The sequence below is a fragment of the Choloepus didactylus genome, chromosome 8, assembly GCF_015220235.1.
Source record: "Choloepus didactylus isolate mChoDid1 chromosome 8, mChoDid1.pri, whole genome shotgun sequence".
NCBI classification, from domain to species: Eukaryota; Metazoa; Chordata; class Mammalia; order Pilosa; family Megalonychidae; genus Choloepus; species Choloepus didactylus.
In genome coordinates, this window is record NC_051314.1 from 40,742,529 (window position 1) to 40,748,528 (window position 6,000).

Below are 6,000 nucleotides of genomic sequence, written 5' to 3' on the forward strand. Positions count from 1 at the left end.
CATCGGAAGCAAACCTCAGACAGTATACCTTTTTTCCCAGCCTCCTTCCAGCTGGTGGAGGACTTGGGTTCCAGGGATTGCTTTTGGGGATGAATGATCACAGGCAGTCCAGGCTTGTAGTTTCTTTGGCAATACAATTCTTTCCCAAAATTAGTAAGTGCCTGGTCTATTTGTTTCTGTTTAGTACCCATTTGAGTAAGCAAAGCTGAAGATCTCATTTAAACAGTTTTTCAACCTGAAGACTCTGTCTTCTACTTATTGACTCCTGTGCTCTGCCTACCACTTTGCCTACGCATCACAGCCAACCAGACAACAGACTTGGGTGGGCAACATCTTGAGTATGATTTTTGGTGATGTGCTGGCTCCTATTGTCAGGCAGAAACTTCATATGACAGAGCCTGAACATAGGTTTTTATCTCCTATTAAGTCTGCCATTTCTTTGGGAAAGGGTAGCAGCCAGAAGCAGTTGGCTTTTTTCATTCTTAAAAGGCACCGTGTTTAATAGGCTTCTACAATAACTTAGATTGCAATCCATGGGCAGAACTGTATTCACCACCATTTCTGCAATGGGTTAGCTCTAACTGGATGTAATCGCTTTCATAATTCTTTGATAAAAGGGGCAAGAAGCAGCCACCACATACCAACATCTTATATTTTTTTAACTCTATCCCCCAGAGCTACAGATTGGGTCAGCTGTTCTACCAAATGTTGGGTTTTAGCATGCCATGGGTCTCTAGCTTGCTGGCCTGCCATAGCTGTGCACTTGCTGCTTGGTATCACACTGGTAAGCCAGAGCCACACAGTAAATCTCTTTGGCTATGAATAACAGAGATTCAAAATAACCAGGGCTTAAGATAGAAGCTTGCTTTCTGTTTCACACACACACTGAAGCCCAGATGTAGGCAATTTTGGGCTGGTATGGCAGTACCATACTACAGATATCTGGAACTACTTCAAACTTTCCATTTCACTATTCTTTGGACCATTAGGTGTGGTTTTTATTGTCATGGTCCAAGCTGGAGCTCCATCCATCACATCCATATTCCAAGCATCAGGATGGATAAGGGGGATGAAGGGGAAGGGCAGATCATCCCTTCTTTAAACTCACACCTCAGAAGTTGCACATACTAGTTCTGCTTACATCTCTATTGGCCGGAACTTTGCTGCATGGCCCTTACTACCTGTGGGGGAGTCTGGGAAATATGACTATATTTTGGATTGTTAAATTTTTGAGATTTTTATCATAGAGGAAGTAAGGAGAATAGATAATGGAGAACAACTAGAGGATCCCTCACAAGCAGAAAAAGTTGCTTTCTCTTTCATTCAATCACCTGAAACTTTTGCATGCTTCCTTCAACTGTAGAACAGCAGCTATTGGTGTTTATAGTGGTGGCCTGAATTAGTCCTGATCTCTTAAAAACTTAAATTGTATTTGGTGTTATAGTAGGATATAGTTTGTATTTGAATTCCAGTAAAAATGATACTTAATATATTGTAAGAACTAACAATAGTAAATATTAGCTACTATGCTAATTACTTTAAATAGATTTTTCCATTAAGTCTTCATAAGAACTCTGAAAATGGATTCTATTATCATCACTTTACAGATGAGGTAACTAAAGTTCAGAGGGATTAAGTATCTTGCCCAAGATCACGCAGCTGGTAAATAGTGGTGCTGGTGTTTGCTGCTTATCCGACTGGCTCTAAAACCTGATTCATCTACTGACTCTGAGGACATTAGGAACAATAGTTTTCCACCGGGGACAATTTTGCTCCCTAGGGGACATCCCTGGCAGTGTCTGTTTTGGTTGACACAACTGGATGGAAGGCTTCTGGCATCAAGTGGAATCTGCTAAACATCTCGCAATACACAGGATGATGCCCCCAAATGAAGAACTATCTGGTCCATAATGTCATTAGTGCCAAGGTGGAGAGACACTGGGTTAGGTCTCACTACCTAGAATATTTGATGTACCCCTTGGTCCTTACATAATGATGACAGATGATTTGTGTCCATTTAGATTTCTAACCTCTAGAAATAGGGAACTTCCTTTCCTATGAAAAGGTTTGATTTTTTCTTCATCAACAGGAATCAGGTCTTCATTTTATAATGTAGCTGTTTCAAATTTTGAGAGAAAAGAGTTATTTTTGAAGATCAGGAGCAGGGAAATTTAAGAGAACAGTACAAAGCAACATTTGAAAATCAACTATTTTATACTTTGTACTTCGGAATTTTTAAACAGAAAATGAAAACTTTCACCCCAATTTAAAAAGAAATGATGTCAATGATTAATCCCACTATATTTTTTGAGGAAGAAAATGGCTGTGTAAAATAGTTTCATTTGGAATATGAGCCGGCATTTGATACTACTCTTAGGCTGTTTGGTTGGAGAGATTTAAAATTCTGTAACTGCTTTATTTCAGCAAGACCTTACACAGGCATTCCCTAAGTACTTACACTAGCCAGATATTGTCCTGGTCAATCAGGCTAGAGACGAGTATGAATTATTTGCCTTTGAAGAGGTCACGATTTGTTGGGTAGAAATGACAAGCAAACCAGTATCCTAATTGGAAGGGATTAAGGGATACCGCGGGGATTTGGTAACAACAGATTGGGATGCACTAGAGATAGGCATGGGGCACAGTGGGCTCAGAGAAGAGAAACTGTATCTGGGGAGGAGGTGGAGAAGAAAGTGAACACTTCCCAGAGACAGTGAGATTTAAGTCAATCCTTAAAGACGATCAGGGTGTACAAAAAGGGGTGAGGAGGGAGAAAGGGAAGAGAGAAGCCCAGTCATCTGGTACAACTGTCCAGTTTTTGCCCTAAAACCCCATCTATACTCGGGCACAGGCTTGCTTCCCCCAGAGGTTGCACAAATGTTCCTTCCACTTCCTGAGTCTAGCCCAAGGGCAGCATCTGCCTAGGGGGGCAGTCTTTTGAGAATTTGCACCAATATTTCCATATAGACAAAAGGAAGCCCTGGGTGTACTCCACGTTTTGGGTGCAGTACTTGCAGAGCCATGGAGGAATGAAATATCATGGCGTAGATTTATCACATGAAGTGGAGCTTGTGGCATTGCTGAAATGTTTTGTGACTTGCATTTTTGGAAAAGTCCTGGTGGCTCTGTGGGAAATGGATGGGCTGATGCTGGGGGAGATGTGACTGGAGTCTAGGGTTCAGTGTAATGTCATTCTAAGCCAAATTTGAATTAGCATAAGTGTAATCCAAGATCAATGCCATAATTAGCTTTAATCCTTTGAAACTAATGTTAATGTGGAGATCACCTGCTATGAACATTTTACTGGCAGCAGGATACGAATCATAAACAGTCCAGGTTTGGAGGGACCAACCACCTTATCCAAATACCCTTTTGGCACTAAGAATCAGTAAAGTGACATATGCATCTCTGAAGTCCAGATAGAGAGTTCTTTGGGAGGTCATTTAGTTCTTCTTTTACAAATTTTAACTCTTGAAGATGTCTTCAGAATCTGGATTTCCCCTTAATTGTTGGGGGGGGGGGGATTTTTATCATGTACTCAATTTGTATGTGAAGCAGAGAAAAAAATTAAAATGATTCTGTGACATTTGTGATACTGGAATTTTTTTAAAAATCCAGTAGCCAGCAGTTTCATAAACTCAGGGATTATTAAAATTAGAAATGTCCTTAGAAATAATACCTCTCAACTTCCTGATTTTACAAATGAGAACCTTGAGCTCAGAGACCTAAGGGATTTGCCCAAGCCCACATAATTAGCTACTGGCTGATCTGGGACCAGAACTAAATTTTCTGTCTTAGTCCAGAATTTGCTCCATCAGACCATGAAGTTTTTTTTTGTTCCCCAAGCATTTTCAAAATTGGCAGTTACTTGTTTTTTTAATTTCATGGTAAATTTCTCCAGTTCCTCTGTTGAGCAGAAATATACTTCCTCTTAGTTATATCAATTTTAAACAAGTGATTGGGACTGATCTTTGGTTTGCTTGTGTTTTGATGCTTTTATTCCATAGGACCTATACAATTCCTATGTGTCCTCTTGTTCTTGTTGTAAAGAATGGGAAAATCTCTGTTTTGTAAAATGTGGAGTTTCTTCCCAGATGAATAATCAGAGAAGAGAACCAACTCTTAATGAACACATCATGAGATTAGGATATACTCTTTAAGTTAATGAATGAGCACTTAGTGGTAAAATATTCTGGTTTTCCTGCAGGAGTGAAATAAATGTGAAGCCCAGACAACTAAATAAAATAGCATTTTAAAATCTCTCAAATGGGTCAGAAAAGATTTCCATACGTCTTTGCAAAATGGCATCTGGTAAACCCATTCTTGACTGCAAATAGGAATTACCATTCTTTGGCTTCAGAGATATTTTCTCACAGTCAAATGGGGGTGTTGTCACTTCATCTGACCTGGTGTTTCATAAACCATGAACTCTGCATCAGAGTGGGACTCTTTCTTCTTCTGGAGTTCTCCAGGCTAGCTCAGGCTTGTTCAGGGGGCCCTTCCCATAACTTTTGAATTTTTAAAAGATTGAGGCTAGTGCTGTCATTGTTCCAAGACAGATCTACTCCAACTCTTTTCTGGGTCAGCATATTCAGATTTTCCCAGATGTAGCTTGGCCTCAGGAAGACTCTATGACTCAAGTTTCTGTTATATAAACAAAAAGGTTTGTACTTACTGCCTCAATTTATGTTGCTAGGGTCTTTATTCATTGTATTTTATCCATACCTGTCACATCAGGTCTCAGGTTAAAAATGTATTGTCTGACCCAGGGAAGTGAATCTCCCTGGCAACGTGGAATATGACTCCCAGGGAGGAATGTAGACCTGGCACCGTGGGACGGAGAACATCTTCTTGACCAAAAGGGGGATGTGAAAGGAAATGAAATAAGCTTCAGTGGCAGAGAGATTCCAAAAGGAGCCGAGAGGTCACTCTGGTGGGCACTCTTATGCACACTTTAGACAACCCTTTTTAGGTTCTAAAGAATTGGGGTAGCTGGTGGTGGATACCTGAAACTATCAAACTACAACCCAGAACCCATGAATCTCGAAGACAGTTGTATAAAAATGTAGCTTATGAGGGGTGACAATGGGATTGGGAAAGCCATAAGGACCAAACACCACTTTGTCTAGTTTATGGATGGATGTGTAGAAAAGTGGGGGGGGGAAACGGACAGACGGGGGTACCCAGTGTTCTTTTTTGCTTCGGTTGCTCTTTTTCACTCTAGTTGTTATTCTTGTTGTTTTTGTGTGTGTGCTGGTGAAGGTGTCAGGGATTGATTTAGGTGATGAATGTACAACTATGTAATGGTACTGTAAACAATCGAAAGTACAATTTGTTTTGTATGACTGCGTGGTATGTGAATATATCTCAATAAAATGATGATTTAAAAAAAAAAAAAAAAAAAAAAAAAAAAAAATGTATTGTCTGTACTTCCCAAAATCTAAATATTCCTTTACTAAAGAGCTAAAATGTCCAGACAACTTTCCCATCTTAATTTTGTGAGGCAGCCATTGCTAATTGTCTCCCTTCCCTCACGTTCATTATCCCCATCTTCCTGAGCTTTTGCTGGGCACACAACTTTCCAGCATGAGGCTAGATTTCCCAGTGTCCCTTTTGGCATGTGATTAAATTTTGGCCAGTGGGTTGTGAGTTGAAATATGTGTGACTTTTATGGGTTGTGCACCTAGAAAGGTATGTGGGTGTGCTCCCCTGACTCTTTCTCCCCTTCTTTCGGATGGGAGTTGCCTAGAACCCAGAGATGAGTGCCATGTCTTGCACCGCCTGTGCCTGAACTGTTATGTAAGAAGGAAATAATTTCTGTGTTACTTCATCACTGTATTTTTTGGTTTTTTTTTGCTTTGACAGCTAAGCCTTATCCTAATTAATATATTTTATTTCCTAGAGTGTTTGAAACCATTCCAAACCATTCATACCTGGGTGAAGAGGAGGCTATGGCGACATTTGTAGTGACTATAAGGAAGTCCAGTGACCAAGAATGAG